The following is a 20,615-nucleotide window of genomic DNA, read 5'->3' as shown; positions in this document are numbered from 1 at the left end:
GCACGTGTCTAGATATATGTTGTTATTACTCTTGTTACCATCAGCAGCAGTAACGGCCTCCTAACTGGGGCTGCTTCTGCCCTTGCCCCCATTCCATAGTCTGTTTTCAACAAGTATCCAAAATGATCTTTTAAGACCTAAGTCAGAGCCTGTCACCCATCTCAAAATTCTCCTCCTCGACATGAAAGCCCATGTCCTCCCAGGGCCCCACATCACCTCACCCCTGATGCCTTTCAGAGTCCTCTCCCACGTCCCCCTCCCTCCGTCCCTTCCTCCCCTCCCCCCATGCTGGCCTGGCCCTGCACTTGCTGCCCCTCCTGCCTGACATGTGCTTCCTCCGGGTACCCTGTGTAGGGTTGCAGATTTAGCAAATGATCTGCAGTGTTTGGGCCATGTTTATATTAAAAAATTGTTCACTGTTTACGTGAAATTCAGATTCACGCGGGCATCCTATATTTGTCCTGTGGGTAACCTCCATGGCTTTCTCTCTCACTTTCTTCAGATCTTTGCTCAAATGTCACCTTCTTGTGAATGCCTTCTCTGGACTTACTATGTCAACTTCCAACTCCCCAGTTCTATCCCAATATTTCTATTACACTTCATTTTTATATTTGGCATTCATTACCAGCCATCAGACTTTTACTCATTTGTCTATTTTCTGTCTCCCTCTCTCCATGGAAGCTCCATGAGGGCAGGGATTTTTAGGTTTGTGTCAATCTGCTCTCCCAGTGCTAAGAACAAGCTCTCAAATAAAATGGATGGGTGTGCCTACTGTATATAAAATTGACTAAGAAGAAAGACACTGTAAACATTCTATAGCATTGTGGTTTGTTACATTTTGATGGCCATTGGGGTGACTTTCAATCCTATTCCTATTCTAACCTCCTACCATTAATCTGCCCCGGTTTCAGTGATTGTGGGTCCGATTATCCCCTTAATTCTTGTTACTTTTCTCATCTGTGAAATGGGATTTTTCCTAGTTAACATCCTGGCATGAGAGTTGGCAGGTCCCTGCCAGAGGCCACCTTTCTGCATAAGCAAGTCAGTTGCCATGAATTAAGAGCCATCTTCTCCCATGCACATAAAGGGCTCTCCCATGCACATAAAGGGCCCAGGAAAACCATGCATCACTTCACTTCCCAATTATTTATTACTAATATGTAGAAGTATAGCTGATTCTCATGTATTGCTTTTCCAAATAGATGACTGTTTTGAAAAAAAAGAGTTTCACTGCTTCCAAGAGCTTGAAAACCACTGCTTGAGGTGGGTGGATGCACTGTGCTGTGAATGACTTAATCCAAGGAGGGATGATCAGAGAGAAATTCTCAGGCAGAATTTTTCATGGTTGTTTTGTTTTTAAAGGTTCTCACATTGTCATCATCTTCGTGTACTTTCCTCCCTCCAAGGGTTTACATTAGCACAGAGGTTACTGAGGCATGTGTTGTCATTTTCAGTCGTAGCCGTGTTAAAGGATAGAGCTATCAACCTCCATTTTCCAGTCTTGGGAGGAAGCCAGTCTCTTCAGGAAAGAGCCTTGCCCACAGCTTCAGGCCTGGCAGCCTTCGAGAGGCCAGACTCTTCTAAACGATCTCTGATAGAAAGCTTTGAAATATCATTAACTTGAAAGTACACGCTTAGGTCAAAGGGTCCATTTTGCTTAAAAACTCCCAAATATTTTCTCCTCTCTCCCTGCAGTTAATTTTGGAGATTGATGTGAATGGAAAGCCAGTGACACGCTTTTATCCCTTTCTTTCCATTGCTTAAGTTCCCTTATCACCACCCCAGATATAAAACACACCCTCACGTTCTTAGCTACAATAGGAATGGAGGAGAAAGAAAGTAAAATGGTACGTGAATGACTCTCGTCCTTTTCCTCCCTTGGGAGCCTAAAGAAACTCTTCTTCAAATACACACCTGGTCTTGAAAAAGCAGAGGAGAAATCTTTGACGCTTCCGCATTTTCTTTAGGATAAATTTCCAACCCCTTTGTATGGCAGTCCAGGCCTAACCATGATCAGAACCCTGGGCAGAAACACTCCTCCCTCCAAGCCCTATACTCCTGCCCCCAAATTGCCATCAGTCCTTTTTCTCTGCTGTGATGCCTCAGCCTACAAAGTCTGCCACACACACACCTGCTTCTACCTGTTGCAAGCTGATGTACTCTGAGGCTCAAATGTCACCTCCTTCAGGAAGCTTTCTCCTTCTCAGTGCATTTTGCTTTTACTTCTGTTAGAACCCATTTACAGCTAGTGACATATAAGTCTGTCTCCCCCATTAGACAACAGGCTTCTTGAGAACAAAGACCTGATTTTCATTTCCTGCCCTGCAAACGGAGTATGTGTTCAATAAACGTGTGTTGGACTGAATCGCATCTTCTGCAGTTGGTGCTGTTCCAAGTCCCCAGGACGAGGATTTTGCATCATAATACCAGAGAGAAGCTCAGATCTGTGCACTGCAACGGGGAGTTGGGGAAGCTGATCCTGGTATTCCTTATAGCTGGCTTACGAGCCTCTTGCCCAGTTGCCAGCAACCCATCTGCCGAGATGGGAGACACAGTGCAAAGAAGAAAATGAAAGAGACAGACACCCCCGCTTCCCAGAGACAATGCATTAAGAACACACCTCCATACCTACCTCTCCTTCACCAAGAGAATGTTTCCAAGGTGAACCTCATGGTCCATCCCCAAGTACTTTTTCAAAATACCTGTGGTCAGTTGAGGCAAATACTCATCCTCAAGCCACCTTTCTTAATATATTGAATTTTGCAAAGTTTTCAGAAATCTTTTTACCATATAGAGGGATAATTTTACTGGCTCCTGAAACACCAAATACCTCTTGGACAAAATGTTTCAGCCCAATTGAAGTGTCATACCCAGCACATAAAATAAAAGATGTCCTATATTGGCCTCAAATGATAAAACTAGGGGTTACATCAGTTTAAATAGTACATTAAAAATTCTTGCTGGAGAAAGTAGTAAACAGCCCTTCATGCCCAGATTCTAGTGGGTTATTTCATGGTTAACAAAAGAAAGGAAATATAGTCTGTCCCTGTTGACACCAGGGCAAGGGAGGGCTCATTTCCCAAGTCCCTCTTCCTGTGAATGAGAAAACAAGGTATCAAATTTGACTGCATTTAAGATTCCACTCAATTTAAGCCTGGTTTCATCCAGAGCAGGGAAAAAATATATTGACCTAATGGAGAGGGGAATTTCAAAGCATTTAGTGCACTGTTTGATATAGGCTTTTAAATATAAGTTCAATGAAAAATAAATAAATAAAGTTAAAGTTCAATGAAGTTATTTTTCCATCTTGTTCTATAGATTTTTATTTGATTGGGAAATTTTTTTCCCCATAGTTAAGCGCTGAAGAATTCTTTGTTTTCATTGTTTTGCCTGGTTGGGGTATAGTTGTGTTTTGCCTTGTTGAGATACAGTGTGTTTGTCTGAGGAGAGAGTAACATATCCATCACCTTAAAAATTAAGAAAAATAGTTCTGGATGTAAACTCGTCTGCACTTGTTTTTAGGCTGTATATCTGAAAATCTAATGTTGTATATTTTTTACCACAAAAGGAGCACAGTGATAGGTGCCCAAATGGCGGGGAAAAATCATCTTAACAGGATTTCAGCATGGGCCTGATCTGAAATAGAAATTTAGCACAAGCACATCATTCCTATTTAAAGTAGCACTGGGGGCCTCAAACATCACGTTTTAGACATCAAGCGATTTTAAGAAATAAATGTGCATATGCATATTTTAAGCCAAAAGTCTAGTATTTTCTCTTGGAAAGGGGCTGGGGATAGAGGAGAGGAAGGAAATGGAAACATCACTATGATATATGTCAGCGCATGCATGATTTTTGGAGAGTAGAGACCCCACCTTCGCACACACACACGCGCACACACACACGATCTTAAACTAAGATTTCACATGCAGAAGCTCGACATCCATAGCGCCGTATTCTATTATTTATTTCTATTCTCTATACCAAGGGAAAATTGGAAATCTTGGTGTACTTAGTATTCCCCTGAGCACTATCTAGAAGCATCAGAAATTACCAAGCTTCCTGAAATAGAAAGTACTTTGACAAAATTGCTTGAATTCAGAAGAAAACAGCCATCCGAAGGCCTAGTGACAATCAGCGTAGGAGAGCCATTAAGGGGGAAAGAATGCTAAGAACACAGAAAAACATAATGAGGGCATTAATCCTGGTCTCCCTCGGAAGCCGTGCCGCCGTCATCCAAGCGACTGCAGTTGAGTCTCTTGTACTCAGGTCTTCAGCTGGGCAGAAAGCTTCATGTCTGTGGTCCTCAGTTTTTCTGATGTGGGTCAACGACTGGCACTCTGTCTCCTCCCAACACTTTCACCTCCTCCACTCCATGCTCCCAATGCCATTAGTTTAACTTTTGAAACCTACGCTGAAAAGTCCATTGCAAAATTGCACGCATATGTTCGTGGTTTATCTAGCTATCGGTATACCTTAATTGAAAAGCAAAGCAAATTTAGACGAACATTGCACAGAAGAAAATAGTTTATTTGAAAAGAGGTTATAAGTCAGGTGTCAGTTTGTATAGCACATGGAATTCGGATATTAAGGTGGAAGAAAAGGCGGTAGGATGCTGAAGGGTTAATCAGGATGAAATAGTTTCCATCAATAGGAATAGGAAAATCTTTTGACAATGCGTAAGTGATTTCCCAGTAATGCGGTCGGTGTTCTCACAGTCAATAATTTCCACCAGTGACCGATAATGATCATTTAAAAGCATTAGCTCACGTGAGCAATGCACCTTGCAGTTCAGATCAGGGCTTGACAGGAAACTGAAGCTCTCGGTTCTAGTCCTTGAATTTCAGGGCAGGGGGGTGAGCAGAGGCCCTTTCAACCTCAGGGACTGTAAGTGGCTCTGTGTACATTTTCTAAGGGGAAGCATTAGTATCTGGGCCCATGTTTTGCCAGCACAGTTCATTTTAGAGAGGGCAGCAGTAGAGGAAGGAACCAGGAAGAATTCTCTGTAGGAAAGACATGAGTGACTGTTATCCCCTTGTTTGTGCGTAGCTGCTACAAAACCACCAAACATTATGTTCAGCTCAAGCCTTTTGAGGTCGTGTTTTGTTTTGTTTTTTCCTTTCCTGCATTCATTTGGACCTCTTGGAAGTGAAATTAATTACAGCGTTGATCCCAGGCATCTAAAGTCAAGATGTTGCCACCATGCCTAGAAATATGATCTAAAGTAATATAATCTCTTATAATGAATTTTTTCAAGGTCTAGAGCTGTGCTTCTAAAATTTAAAGCACACTCAAAAACTCCTAGCGCTCTTTTAAAAGTGCCTTTTTTGATTCAGTAGGTCTGGGGTGAGAGCTGAGCATTTGCACTTGCAGTCCGCTCCCAGGTGATGTGGATGCTCTGGTCGGAGGACACACTTTGAGTAGCAAAGCTCTAGAAAACATCGAAGATCCGTTCACATGTTAGGAAAGCAGCAGATACTTTAAGCCGGCCTAAGCCATCCAGATAGCGGTGGTACAGCTCCTTCTGGAAAGGGTCTGGACTACAAGTCTATGTGCGGAGCACTTCTTTAGGGAGGGTGCAAAAAAAATTCATCACCACTGGGGACCAAGTTTCAAGAGGACATGATTTATCACTTGTCTCTATATAGTACTTATGAGAGAATCACTTATGCCAAGAAAAGATGTAGGGGGTAGAGGAGGGGAATGATCTTTAGTACTTTCTTAGTACTAATCCTTGCTGCTGTTATATGGCTGGAGAATTTCCATCTTTTTGAGGTTTTGAGGTGCCCTTCTCCAAAAGGTAATATATTATTAATGTATATGCATATGCATGTATATTTATGTATGTGGTCAATGTATTATTGGTGTATGTAAATTAATTTGAATATGTATATACATCGTTAATAGTGAGGGTTCAGTCATTTTAACTATATATTTAAGGCCACCCTGTTAAAATTAAAGTCAAAAGGTGTTAGTAATTAGGCTTATAGTTTTATGTACTTTACTAAGTCTCGTACTCTCTAAGTTTTCATTGGGAATTCCCTGGCGGTCCAGTGGTTAGGACTCAGCGCTTTCACTGCGGTGGCCTGGGTTCAATCCCTGGTCGGGGAACTAAGATCTTGCAAGCCGCGTGGCCCAGCCAAATAAATTAATAAATTTTTATAGCTGCATCCATGTTAGCTCTTGAGTATAGACTGCTAAGTGGGCTAGGATGCTAACCTAGGTAAGAGACTGAAATCACTGAACTTCACGGTAGGCCCCCTTCTTCAACCTGAGCAGACCCATGTTCACCTTCTAAATGTATGTGGTTTCCACAGAAGATTTCGGTTGAAAAGCACTCATATGAACTATTAATGTTTCCTTCTGTGGACAACGTTCCAAGGACAAGGGAGATCTCTGCTAGAGAGAAGCCCTTCCCAAAAGCAAGTGTGGCTCGGGAGATACAACTTCCGTCAAACTGTCTGACAAAGGTACAAGATTCTCTTGGGAACTGAGGTGGAGGATGAGGGTGGATGGAGTTAAAGGGGTGTTTGGATATGGGTCATGGGTTGCAGGGAAAATATTTGCTTTAAGGAAGTAGGGCTACTACAGTGAGACACCTTGATGCTACAAGTCTACCACGAATTGAATTTTTTTTAATTTGTGGAGAGGGAGGGTAGACAAGTGAATGTGAGCATGTCAGCAAAGGTTCAGATGCCAAGCGCTATCTTGAACAGCACTTTTGCTTTAGAACTCTGTCCTTAACAGCATTGAGGTTGGTCAGGAGTTCACACTGGAAGAAGTATTGACTGGTCCATTTGCTGCTTCCTGTCTAAGCACGTCAGACTATAAGACTGTGCTGCTGAACAGATCCTTGGCCTTTGAATTCTTCTTTGGCCCATTTCTCCTGCACACAGTAACTTTTAAAAAATACTGGATATAAGTTTTAGTTTGTGGCAGTAGTAATTCGATAACGAGGAGTGTGTGTTTGTGTGTGCACTTCTGTTTATCGGCTTCTTGCATCAAAACATCCTCCAGCTGTGGGCCTTTTCCTTCTCTGTATGTAAAGCTAGTAAACAAAACCAAAAGCCATGGGAAAAGGGTAAAGGGAGCAGCAGAAAGGAACGTCCTCCTTTGTGAAAAAGGCTGCCACCGGCTTTTAAAGAAAAGTTGATGAATCTTCTTCTCTTGCCTGTATTAATAGAACAAAGCAGCGATCCTGGAGCAGAAATGAATTTGGTAATGTGTTGGAAATGAATTTCATTCTTGTGCTGGGGTTTCTCCCCGAAGGTGAGACTTTTACATCTGATTTTAAGGAACGATTGGTTACGGGAAAAAGGGAAAAAAAGGCAAGCATCTGTCTTACAGGTTAACTTTTAAATTATACTGTTTGGTTTTGGCACGGAAGACCCGGCTTTTAACTCACCAGTGAAGTCTGCGAGGCTGGGCTTTGCATCTATTTTTATCCCATACACTCTACCCCTGGTTCAGTAAAAGGTTGCTGGATTCCTTACAGAACTCCTATCCACATTCAGTCCTGAAGCGGGGAGTTGGGGAGTTGAATCAGCTTTTCCTCGACTTGGGGTAGAAAAGGTGCTGGGGAGAGGAATCCAGGCAGGATCATCCAGGGTAAGGTGACGGCAGACGTGGGAAGACTGGACTCAACCAGCTGAGTATCAGGGCAGAGTTAGTCTCGGAGAACAGCAGCTGCCCCCGTGCTGGAGCGCAGGACAGACCGGGGAGGCCAGGTGGGGCAGTGTCTCTGAGATAGAGGGGGGCAAGGTTACGTACAGCCGGACACAGACTCTTAGCTGGCTCTCCATGTCAGCATGAGCGGTAACCAGGGTCCTGGGCAACTGCACGTCAGCCTATCAGAATTCATGGGAGGTTATTTCTTAAGTGAAATTCTAAAGAGTTAAAGGATGAATTTGGACAGTGATGGAATGGATGACATCATCAGTCAAGAATCCCCATTGGACATGGAGGGGGATTATAAAAAGGTAAGGGGGGAGAGCTCTTTTGTTTGTAAACAATCGGACCATTTTTCTAACTGGGAGAAAGATCACCCTTGAGGAGTGGCCAAATTCCACACTCAGTGGCCATTGCCACAATCTATTCAGGAAGGCTAAATGCTCAGAATCGAATGCATTAAGCTGGGAGAGTTCTTCTTTCTGTATTTCCCAGTTTGTATTCATTAATATATTATAGCAGTAACTGGAATACACATGTTGTTTTTCTGAAGTTGAAAAACATTCTATTATGCATATAGTTTCTAGGCAGGCTTTTTATGTGAAGGAATAATTTTTTAAATTACTGACATGTTGACAGTTCACCTGCAAGAAATAATTACTAGCATGTGTAATCTATCTTTCTGAGTTTGGCTTTTTTAAACAATGAAAAATATAAAGTTTTACTAAGAGAAGTGTGAGGTTTTAAAAAAAAACTGATACAGTATCTGCTAATTCTTTGCTTGCCTTTTCTTTTGAAAGTCAGTAAATATATTTTTGGTATGTTTTTTTATGGTAATTGTCTGGTAATAACAGCCCCAAGTAAAAATAGCTTTAGTTATATGGGTGAGGTAAGGAAATTAAACTACCAGCATATGCTTGTCTGTCCACAGAAGGCTAAACACTATGTCCTTTCCCCTTATTATTTCCCATAAGTCAAGTGTAGGTCACAAAACAGCCCAGTATGAAGAATCAGGGACCTTCCATCATGGACCTGGAAAGAAAGACCTGTTTTCCCTCAAAGGCAAATATCCTAAAACAGTAAAACTTGCTCCTAAATTTTTAATTTGATCAAATACATCACTAACTTTTTTCCCCTAGATTGAGATAGAAGCTTCTGTCTTGATAGATCTTTATGTATAATAATGTAAAATATAGTAATTTAAATCTTACATACATAACTGTGTGTGAGTATGAGGCCTGTTTTAAGGACATACTTTACTTCTTAGAGCAGTTCACAATAGTTTATGTTATTTCTCCAGGAGCTGAAACTTAAATAGGTTTAAATGACCTGCCTTGTTGATCTGTGTGTTTTTTGCCCTTTTTGTCCTGTGTGTTTTGTGATCCCCAAGAAGGAAGTGAGGGCCCAAGGGGATAAGTGCTCATAGAGTCTTGAAACCCTGACACCTTTCCGATGTCCCCTCCTGCCGGAAGTGGGTGTGCAAAAGATACTTGGGACACTCAGCAATCAGAGTCGGGCACTTACCCAACCCAGTAGAACAAGTGCACAGTTCTCATATTGCCTCTATTTTCAGTTCCAAAGGACTAGTCACGGTTTTCTTTGTCACAGCGTTTCTCAGCTAGGAACGTGTAGGTCAGTTTGCACTTAGGAAAATGAAAGACATACCACTGCTAATGCAATAACAATAAAGTAATGACCACTGTAGTTTCATCCTACGTAGAAACAGAGCGCCCAGATGCCTGGAATGACCGAGCCATGGTATGCAGGCAACCTGATACAGCGTTGACTAAAGTGACAAACATGTAAGGCTCAAGTAGCTTTAAAACATCAACAACAACAAAACAGAGCTGAATTGTATAACCCTTAATCTCACTAAGGCAGTAGAACACCACATGTGACTTCAAGAGAAATAGTATCTGAGAGGTTAGTACAAAAGACCACTAGATGAAACTTTTAGATGCAGAGGACGCCCAGAGATCAGTATATATTGTTGTGGACCCTAAACATGGAAGTCGTTCTGTTGTCATTTCAGCTTTTAACTATTTTTCTCAGGCAAAGTGCTTTCAAATGTATGCATATCATGATGACTACAAAGGCTTCCTTTTTAAAAAACCACTACTGATCATTTCATTAAGAACTTCTAGTGAAACAGGGCAACATATGCTTTCTTTAAAATACAAAGGATAGAAAATAATTAGCTAATATAAAAATCACTTTTCCTAATTAGAATCTTTCTTTTCTAAGTTTTTTTTCTCTGTTTGGTTTTTGCTGTTTGGCTGACTAACTAGAAAATTAAATTAGATGCCATAAAGCAGTGGTCTGTAGGGTTTTTTCACCTTGTATTCATCAGTAAAATGTTTTTGAGCCCAAGCCTTTAATATACATATATTCTATTCATAAATTACACATATATACCACTGTAAAAATACATCTTTTATGTATAAAACATATACAGTCGTCCCTTGGTATCCACAGGGGATTGGTTCCAGTATCTCCACAGATACCAAAATCCCAGGATACTCAAGTCCCTTTTATGAAATGGCACGGTATTTGCATATAACTCACACACATCCTCCTGTACACTTTAAATCATCTTTAGATTAGTTATAGTACCTAATACAGTGTAAATGCTATGCTATGTAAATAGTTGCTGGGTACATGGCAAATTCATGTCTTGCTTTTTGGAACTTTCTGGCATTTTCCCAAATATTTTTGATCTCTGGTTGGTTAAATCTGCAGACGCAGAACCCAGAGACATGGAGGGCTGACCGTATACAAATAGATCTTTTTAAGAATAAGATGTTTAAAACGTAAATAAAAATAAAAGTTTTAATAATTTCTTCTTTCATCTCCTGTCACTCTGAGGTCAGTTGTCCAAAACACTTGGAAAATCGGTATATCCCTGCCTGGGTACAGTAGAATTTTTTATACCAGTTGCACTGATAAATACCGCATGTATATAGGGATTATTTTACAAGGTTGTTTCAAAGTCAGGCAAACAGTCTTCAGGGGAAAGGTCACTTTATGATGACTAAAATTAGATTCCACCCAGGCAAAGGAAGGAAAAGAGTACACATATGTTCCAGTTCCTTGAGGAAGGTCCTGATGTTTCATTAAGGACCTCTGGTTTGTTCAGTAATAGTAGTAAGACTGTTCTCAACAGAAAGCACATCTTAGTGTCTAGGAAGGAAAGCCTGCACCTTGGCAGAATCCTAGGTGTGAAAGTCTGGTCTATCACGGCCCTGCCTTTTTCTGAGCAGCCTCTGACCCGCTGCGTCCCACAGCCCATTGTCTTGAGGACACAGAGGCACATAGCCTGCCAGTCGATGTCCTGATCCCGTCAGCCGTTACTCACCAAGAGCCTTCCTGTGTCCCTGGCATTGTGTGCGGGGCCAGGATCCCGAAAGGGAGGCTGGGCTTTCCCTCAAGGAGCTCACAGTCCAAATGGGGAGGCGTACAAACAAATAAGCTGCCGTGGAATTGATGCCACCTGGAAGGATGTGGACCTTCAGATGGTCAGTGTGGACCTAGAAAACGCACAGCCTGCACCATCTCAGGGCTGGGGATAGATCCAAATTATACCCGTGGAGAGAGAGAGGAAATCAAGGAAATGTAACATGAAGCACGGTAGAGGACTGGCTCCCACTTTGTCCCAGAGCAGAGCAAACACCGGCAGGCTGGCCTTACCTTCTGTCCCCAGGCCACTTCGGGCAGAAGGAGCTGCGGGCAGGGCCGTGTGTGGTCGGAGGATGGGCAAGCCGACTTTGCCTGGCTTTGTTTCTCCGGGGTGCTGTCTCTAGTGCGGTGCATCCAATTATGGTGAAAGATTAGGGAGGAGCCCGTGAACAAATTAAAAGGCTGGAAGGAACAATATTTAAAGTGAAGCCACAGCTGCGCCTCATGTTTTTTTAAAAAGGTGAATGGAAATGACTGCTTGAGATAAACTGTAATAAACAGGAACGCAGGATGCCAGCTGCCATTCCAGACAAGAGCTCTGCCCTCCCCACACAATTACTGAGGAAAAGCAGCCGTCGACCTCCATGAACCCTCCCGTCTTCCTGTCTGGAAGGGCTGAATATGCTTGAGGAACCCCGTTAAGTTACTGAACCCCGGAGCCCAGCCCTACCTCAGCCCCCCGGGACAGTCTCTTCCACTTTCTGGGCCAGGGTCTCCTTTTCTTTCAAGGGAGGAACAGGCCCGGTTGGTTTTAGGTCTTGTAAATATGAAGGCTCGTAACTCCTAGTTCAGGCTTCTTTGCATCGTATCACCCTGTTGGCGCACCTCGGTAAGCCAGCGTGGTAGGGAGTGGGTTCTTTCAGCTAACGAGATTTTCCAGATACATGATATGTGAATTATACCTCAATTTAAAAAATAAACACACACACATTTTGGGCGGAGGGTACGGTTTATTTTTTAATTGAGATATAATTCACATACCATAAGATTGACATGTCCAAGTGTATAGTTTGATGGTTTTTAGTATTTCATAAGGTTCTACAAACCACTAGTATCTAAGTCCAGGATATTTGCATCAGCACCCCCCAGGAAAAGCCTGTCCCCATTAGCAATTACTCCTAATTCCCACCTCCCCACCACAATCATCAGTGTACTCTCTGTCTTTCTGGATTTGTCTGTTCTGGACATTTCTGGATCTCTTTTATCCTTTTCTCCACTCTTCTCAGCAGGTTACCCCACCCCTACCTTTAATATTAGCAACAAGACCATTTAATGAATTTCTCTCTGGATCAGACACTGTGCCAAGTACTTTCTATATAGTATTTCATTTAATCCTTTTTTTAATTATTATTATTTTAATTTATTTATTTTTTATGGTACGCGGGCCTCTCACTGTTGTGGCCTCTCATGTTGCGGAGCACAGGCTCCGGACGCACAGGCTCAGCGGCCATGGCTCACGGGCCCAACCGCTCCGCGGCATGTGGGATCTTCCCAGACCGGGGCTCGAACCCGTGTCCCCTGCATCGGCAGGCGGACTCTCAACCACTGCGCCACCAGGGAAGCCCCTCATTTAATCCTTAATACAACCTAAAAAATAAGGTATCTTTATCCCTTTTTTCAGAAAAAGACACTGGGGCTTAAAGTGTTTCCGTAACTTGCAGTAGTAAGTGTCAGAGTGAAGAGGTTAACTTGGGTCTTCTTGGTCCCGATTGCCCTGCGCCGGGCTCCTGCTCTCCCTCCTGGTCACACACCTGTGTTCGGCTACCCCAGATCCTCAGCCCACCTTGACCTGGGAGGCGGGGGACACCAGCTTCCTGGTGGTTGATTGTGGTTCGGCTGTTGCATAACCTTGCAGTAGGTGTTTTGGACTGTTGTGTTCTGACAGTGATACTGAATGACTGAGGTGGTTTTACAGACTTGTAAAATGGCACCTGTTAAAAATAGAGTCCCCAGATAACACTGTCCTGTGTTAAAAGTAGTCTCTGAAGGCAATCATTTGAGAACCCGGGAGAGCTCAAGATGCACCCAGCAGTTCATGTTTTGGATATGCTGCTCAGAGGTGAGGAAAATTTTCAACTGTGTCCCTTTAGGATTTGACATTGAAACACTCCCACTACATAAGTCATCCTTGTAGATTGCACCCTGGGCTCCTTTACTTCCACCAGAGTTCCCATGCAGCCGGAAATGGCGACTGAACTTCAACCCTAGGGGTTTGTTAAATACTTTTGCTCCAGTCCTTAACAATTAGATGTTCAAGTGTTAGGGACTCTGCAGGACAGCACATTTTTTTTTTTTAAAAGAAGATGTTGGAGGTAGGAGTTTATTAATTTATTTTATTTATTTTTGGCTGTGTTGGGTCTTCGTTTCTGTGCGAGGGCTTTCTCTAGTTGTTACGAGCGGGGGCCACTCTTCATCGCCGTGCGCGGGCCTCTCACTGTCACAGCCTCTCTTGTTGCGGAGCACAGGCTCCAGACGCGCAGGCTCAGTAGTTGTGGCTCATGGGCCTAGTTGCTCCGCGGCACGTGGGATCCTCCCAGACCAGGGCTCGAACCCGTGTCCCCTGCATCGGCAGGCAGGTTCTCAACCACTGCGCCACCAGGGAAGCCCAGGACGGCACTTCTGTCTGCCTGCTCATGTTTATCTCCTCTCCCTATAGTGTGAGGAGAAGGAATGCAGTCGATAGGCCAAACCATCCTCAGGGTTAACTAATTGTAAACAAACATCTCCATCCTCTGAACTGGCATCCCAACCCTTTTGATGCTGGCAAATCCTTAAGTAAAACACATGTCAGAAGGCCCCTGGACCCTCCCTGGATGCCCGTCCTGGACTTCAGGTATCTAAAGGCAGCTCTCCCATGAGTCTGATGCTGAGAAAGTCAAACTCAGGTCTCGACATTGCCCAACAGCCCGGCCTGACATCTAGTCCAGAGGACTTGTTTAGGTAGATAGGTGCGAGGATACACAGATAAGAGATTTCAACAGCATTTCAGGAGACCTTTCTGGATTGTTTAGTGTAAGTATCTGAAATAGGAAATGTCAGAAAAACAAACTGAAAACAGAATAACCAGACTTATATCCATTCGGTGATACAATGGAAAGATACTAGGATATTTAACTTTCACTTCCACTAATAATTGAAAAGCTCTTCCCAGGAAGCTTGTGTCTTGAAGTAAGATGCAAGAACTTGAAATAACCTGCACAGAGCAAGTATTTTTGCCCTTGACATTCAAAAGCATACAATCCATATTTTTACAGAATGCTGTTTTCGTATTTTGATCTTGCGATAAACCCATAGTGAGAAAATAATTAGAAAGGACTATCAGTATATTTGGGTTTTCTTTTATTTTTTTGTTTTAAAGAAAATTAATAAAATTTGCCTGATTAACGAATAAGTTCTGTCCTTCTGATTCCTAATGTTTAAAAGTCTCAGACTCCTCCACACTAGAATCCTGCCTATAAATTTAGAGTAAAACTTTCTTTCTTAAGCCGAGGAGAGAAATAAGAGTGACTATTATTTTACTAAAGGAAGAGTTCTTTTCCACCGGGAGCTCCAGAATCCCAGTTGCGTTCCCTGGGGGATGCCGCTAATGGCAATGATGCCAGATATCACTAGGCAATAGATTGCGCTGAAGCAACGGGATCATTAATTGCTTCAAAACAGGCATCCTGGCAAGGCCTTTGGCAGAGGCCAGACGGCTGCAAATGCAATGCACCTGGATCCAGAGTCCGGACATTCCCCAGGCAACAGATCTGTGCTCAATTAAAGAAGAAGCAACTCTGTGTTGCATGTAGCTCCTCGATCTGTTCAGGTGTTTAAAGCCATGGTTCTCAGGATGTTTGAGCCAGCAGCATCTGGGCACTTGTTAGAAATGCACTTTCTCAGCCCCACCTCAGAGCTTCTGAATCAGAACAATAGTCTGTGGTTTTGCAAGCCTTCCAGGTGATTCTCATGCATAATCAAGTTTGAGCACTACTGGCTTCAAGAAATTTGTGACCAGAGAGAGAGAGAGGGCCACGTTGTGCGTGTACCCACCCAGGCGATTCTCCACTTGGCACACCGACGGCACAGCAACCTCCCTGCATCCAGAGTTTCTTCCTGGGCCTTGGGGGACCAGGGTATCATTCATCAGCTTCTAGAATAATGCAGCCCCCAGCCCTTAGGAAGTTTTTTCTCTATGGTACATTGCTTTCCTTTTTCCCATTCGTTATTGCTTTAACAGACATGAGGCCTGCGTGGGACACCCAGGTAGAAGATGGAGAAAGAAAATTCAAGGCCTGGAGGCTTCTGCAACTTAGAGAAACTTCTTGTGAAATAGCTAACCCCTCGCAACTTCTGGGGCTTGTTAGAAATGCAGGGTCTCAGGCCCAGCCCCTGAATCAGAATCTGCATTTTAATCAGATCCCCAGGGGATTTGTATGCACCCTGAAGTGTAAGAAGCACTGACAGAGGTAACAGCTTTAGCAAGGCAGAGAGGAGGCTGCTAGAAGTGGTATCTTCCTGGATTTGTAGTGAATTGTACTGAGGCAGCATTATAAAATAAGCACACCCGATGATATAACAAGCTATTTCAGTTCCCATGGTGCCCAGGTAAAAGTAAGAAACCGTGGAGCTGGGAAGGAGGGGAAGATCAATCCAGGGAAGAGATGGAAGACAGGAAACCTGGGGGGAAACATTTTCCTTTCTCCCACTTCCCTTCCCCACAACTGAATCCCATCCAGGCCCCGGTTGTCCCTGCTTCCAAGCTTAACATCTGCTTTTGTTCCTAGAGCACTGCTGTGCCATTCGCATCAACTGCGCCCCCTGACTCTCTAAGCCAAGCTTCCTTAAATATCTTCCTCCTTTGGGGAGTTTAAGGAACCCCTTCCTCTGGGTCAGACAGGCCCTCTCCTTTCCAGCTATCTGGAATCAGCATCTGTGCAGGACCCACTGCTGGCAGTGTCCTGAGCAGCAGCTGGCTTTCAGTTTAGGCTCGGGATGTTATGTTCTAAAGTGTGTTTCTGAGAACCTCAGTGGGCCCGCAGCTGCCCCCAAGAACATGCAGTTTGCCAATTAAATTTTAGAAATGCACAAGACACACAGTCTTCTGCTTATCCATTTATAAGACCGGCATGTGAAAGACTAGGTGGCCCCTGCTTCAGAGACACAAGGATGCTTCGAGCAAGGTGAACGGGGTGCCAGAGGGATGAAGGCGGGACCCAAGGAGGGGCTCGGGTAACCGGTGTGTAAGGGCCGGGTGCAGCTGTGTCCCGAAGAAAGTATGGAAAGGACTTGGGGACGGACCAGATTTGGAGATAGCCGATATTTACCCAAGCAGAACATTAGCTTGGGCCGTTTGCTTTTTCTTTCTTTTACCAAATCCCCCCTCTTTCTTCTCGTCGACTTTCGGGAATTGCAGCAGAACGGTGGCACGATGGGAAAGGCTGAGCACCGGCGTTCGGGGTCTGAAAGGGCTCATGGTCTGTGTTCTGAGATCTTGACTCACAGGATTCCCTCAAAAGCCATGGTGAGCCTTATCTGCCCAGGCACAGGGGGTGGCAGCAGGGAATTCGTCGACAGGCAAGGACAAAACACTGCCTGTGGCTGGTCAGTGGTGAGTTTGTGAGCACATTTTCACTCTTGATAATGGTCTCGATAGTCTTTCTGTCTCATAGGGATGAGCCGTTCCTCCTCAGGTGCCGTCTTGCTTTTTGCCTGCAATATCCATTTTAGACGTTTCACTTTTGTTTTATGACAGTATTTCCCAAGGCCATTTTAGGAGGGGACATGGCTCCGCTTGCCATAAACACACTTGGCGAGTGTAGTTTTGAGTCCGCTTCTCCCTTTTCCCGTGCACTTCACTGTTCCCCGCCCTGGGGCATGTTTGGGCTTTGGGGGTTTGGAGGACATAATTGCCCTGCAGGTGTAATTCCTTAGAGAACAAAAAAAGTTTGAAACTACACATACATATACACACACACACACACACACACACACACTCTCATACTTTACACATGTGGGCAACAAGGAGGAAATCAGGTTCCACTTGTTGAATTTTAAGAGAAAAACTGTTTTACTAGTCAGTTGAATCATAGTTACTTGAAAGGTTAGGGCGGTTTGTTCCAAAAGGAAGATTGAGCAGTGGTGTCCAAAGAGTGGCTCTGATAACAAGATATTTGTATTGTAAGTATTTGCGGTTATGATTAGGCATGTGGTGTGTATGTTTTGCAGTCAGGTGTGTTCTCCTTTTCTGAGAAAGCATCACATCCGTCTCAGGAAAGAAGTCGATCTGAATCGAATAAGTCCCGCCTCTTATCTTCAACATGGTGTCCACGTGGACACCTTACCGATCGATGTAGAGAAGAGATGTGGAAGATCTGGCACCAGAAAGATGGACTTGAATCCTAGCTCTTCTATCTAACAGTAGGGTAACCTTCCTTCACCCTCTGTTTCCTCATCTTCAGATGAGCTATCATAATAGCTACTGTTTATTGCAGATTTATATTACCATAGGGCAGGTACTGCTACTAAGCAATTTACCTAAATTTTCTCATTTAATCCTCCAACATCAAGTGGGATCCTTTACCTCTGGACTGGGAAGGGCTTTCCAAGCACAGAGCCAGCAGACACTTAAGAGGGAGTGAGCTATTGACTTAGCTGTATAACATTTACATGCCAAACTCAGAAGGACTAATCATATGCTTACTCTAAAATGTTCAGAACTCTCAGACCTTTATAGAAAAATAAGCAAAGCTAGGAGTAAGTAGTTTAGAGGAAAGCAAGTACATTAACTGAAAAAAATTAAATATTTAATCTCACTGGTAATCAAAGAAATTAAAATAAAAAGAATAGCACTTTTTGCCTATCAAATTAAAAACACTGGCATTTTTTTTAAGTGAAAATACTCAGTGTTAGCCAGGATATAGTGAAAGCTGCACCCTTTCCGTTGCTGGTGGGCATGTACATCGGAACAGATTTTCTCTCGAACGGTGTGACAGAATGTGTCAGGAGCCTCAACAAGTGTTCACACTCAGCTGATCTGGTAATTCCACTTGCAGGAACTTATCCTGAGGAAATAATCAGACATGTGGGCAGGAATTTATGTAAAATGCTAACTTCTCTGTAATTTGTAATTGGATACAACCCAAATGGGTGACAATAGAAGATAACTCCAGAGGAGAGAATGATATGCAGCCATTTACAATTGTATTTTTTAAGAATTTTGATTGAAGGAGGGAAATTCTCATAATATAAACATTATGATCTCAATTTTATAAAAAAGAGAAAAATACACATATAAGGTAAAAAAAACTAGAAGAAAATATACCAAAATGTTAGCAGCGATCTGTGTCTCAGTGGCGGGATTATGGTGGCTTTTATATGCTTTATACTTTTCTTCATTTGTTCAGTGGGATCCAGAGAGAGAAGAGGAGAAGGGGAGAAAGTTTGTGTATTACAAAACAGTTGCCTTTAAACTGTTAAGGAAGTATTCCGTATAAAACTAGTAATTAGTGTAAATAGAAATATCTTTAAGACCTTCTCCACTATCTGTAGCTTTAGCATACAAAGTAAATCAGGAAAGATAGACAGGAGATCAAGTGTGTGTTCACGCCTCAGACCTGGGAAAGGTGTTTTCTTCAAATAAAACCTCTTCCAGACCCCAGGCTGGTGTTGGACAACATTAGTCATTAACACTCATGTTGTGATCTACCGATTTTATATTTGAATATTTCATTCCACTCAACAGTTTTCTGACTGTAGAGGACATTGAGTGAGATTCTCTTTTGGCTGTTATATGGATTGAGAAATAGGTTCACTGACTACATTGAATCTGTGTGGCAGATTTGGGGATTTTGAAATGAATTTGTTTTAAATAAAGATGTCAAGTGTTGTGGTTCTGTTTTGGCAGGACCATCATCAGTACCAGCCTTACATATTTGGAAGGGTAGGTTGCTTTAATTAAGGTTCCCAGCAGTACAGTTGCAAGTCGTTAGTGAAATTAAAAGCATTCTTACTTCCCTTTACGACTTCATGGTTACTTTCTCAGGGCTCAGTGCTGTGCTAGCCCAGTAACAATATGAGATCAGCATCACATCTGTAACTGTATAAAAGTAGTCTTGGGGGCTTCCCTGGTGGCGCAGTGGTTGAGAGTCCGCCTGCCGATGCAGGGGACGCGGGTTCGTGCCCCGGTCCGGGAAGATCCCACATGCCGCGGAGCGGCTGGGTCCGTGAGCCGTGGCCGCCGAGCCTGCACATCCGGAACCTGTGCTCCACAGCGGGAGAGGCCACAACAGTGAGAGGCCTGCGTACCGCAAAAAAAAAAAAGTAGTCTTGGGACTTCCCTGGTGGCACAGTGGTTAAGAATCCGCCTGCCAGTGCAGGGGACACGGGTTTGAGCCCTGGTCTGGGAAGATCCCACATGCTGCGGAGCAACTAAGCCTGCGAGCCACAACTACTGAGCCTGCGCGTCTGGAGCCCGTGCTCCGCAACAAGAGAAGCCACTGCAATGAGAAGCCCACGCACACCAACGAAGAGTAGCCCCCGGTCACTGCAACTAGAGAGAGCCCGCATGCAGCAAGGAAGACCCAATGCAGCCAAAAATAAATAAATTAATTTAAAAAAAAAAAGTAGTCTTTCACCTTGTGGCTGTATTAACAGATACACACAAATACAGGAGCTCCTAGTATGACACAGTTCCACTGGTACATGACAAAATGGGGGGGAGGGATATCTATATAGTCAGATAGATTTAAATATAATTGCTAAGTATGAAAGTTGAAAGAATGCTTGTAGTGTCCAAGAATTTTAAAATGTTAGAGAAAAGGAGGATAAAGATAAGCTTTCCTTCGACCAGAAGTTCTCAAACCCATTGAAACTAAATACCCAGTGCTAGAGTCTAGGGATGTGTACTTTACACTTGATCTTAGCCCAAAGGCACAGAAGCAACGGGAATGTGCATTTTAAAGTCTCTACAGGAAGTTCTGATGCAGATGGTTGAAGCTGATGCTGTCTTAGCGGTGCTGTGCTGTCGTATATTTTATTCTGTGCTTCCCATATGATATCTACTAGCCACCTGTGGCTCTGGAGCTCTTGAAATGCAGCTAGTATGACTGAGGGACTGACTTTTTTATTTTAATTAATTAATTTTTAATTTGAGTGTAAATAGTTACATGTGACTATTAACTATCATATTAAACAGCAGCCTTAACCTGTAGTATATTGCCCTTCACTTGGGGATGAAATGAAGCCATTTTTCAGCCTGTCCTTCCCATAGGTTGTACATTTCATTCCTGTGACACAGTGATGCTCAGATGATGGCTCAGAGCTTTCACCGTCACTTCTGGATACTGGTAGCAGCAAATGTGGCTCCAGAACCTCCTACTGAGAGAGTCAAGGCGGTCGTGCGTCCCGTAACCACACCCACTCACGTGAGCTGGGTTTCGTTATATAATTTGTTCTGCAGAGTCTTCAGCCCCCTGCTCAGAACATAAAATGGTGCTTCTCACAGCCTCCCT

At 43.4% G+C, this 20,615-nt stretch overlaps 1 protein-coding gene across 5 annotated transcripts in view; it reads left to right on the top strand.

The window, feature by feature from the left end:
• SCHIP1 (schwannomin interacting protein 1) overlaps positions 1 to 20,615 on the top strand; it is a 575,771-nt gene that overhangs the window by 524,768 nt on the left and 30,388 nt on the right. The window lies entirely within an intron of this gene.

Source organism: Globicephala melas, chromosome 4 (genome assembly GCF_963455315.2).
Source record: "Globicephala melas chromosome 4, mGloMel1.2, whole genome shotgun sequence".
NCBI lineage: Eukaryota > Metazoa > Chordata > Mammalia > Artiodactyla > Delphinidae > Globicephala > Globicephala melas.
The sequence above is the reverse complement of the archived record's forward strand: the minus strand, read 5'-3'. Positions and strand labels throughout refer to the sequence as shown.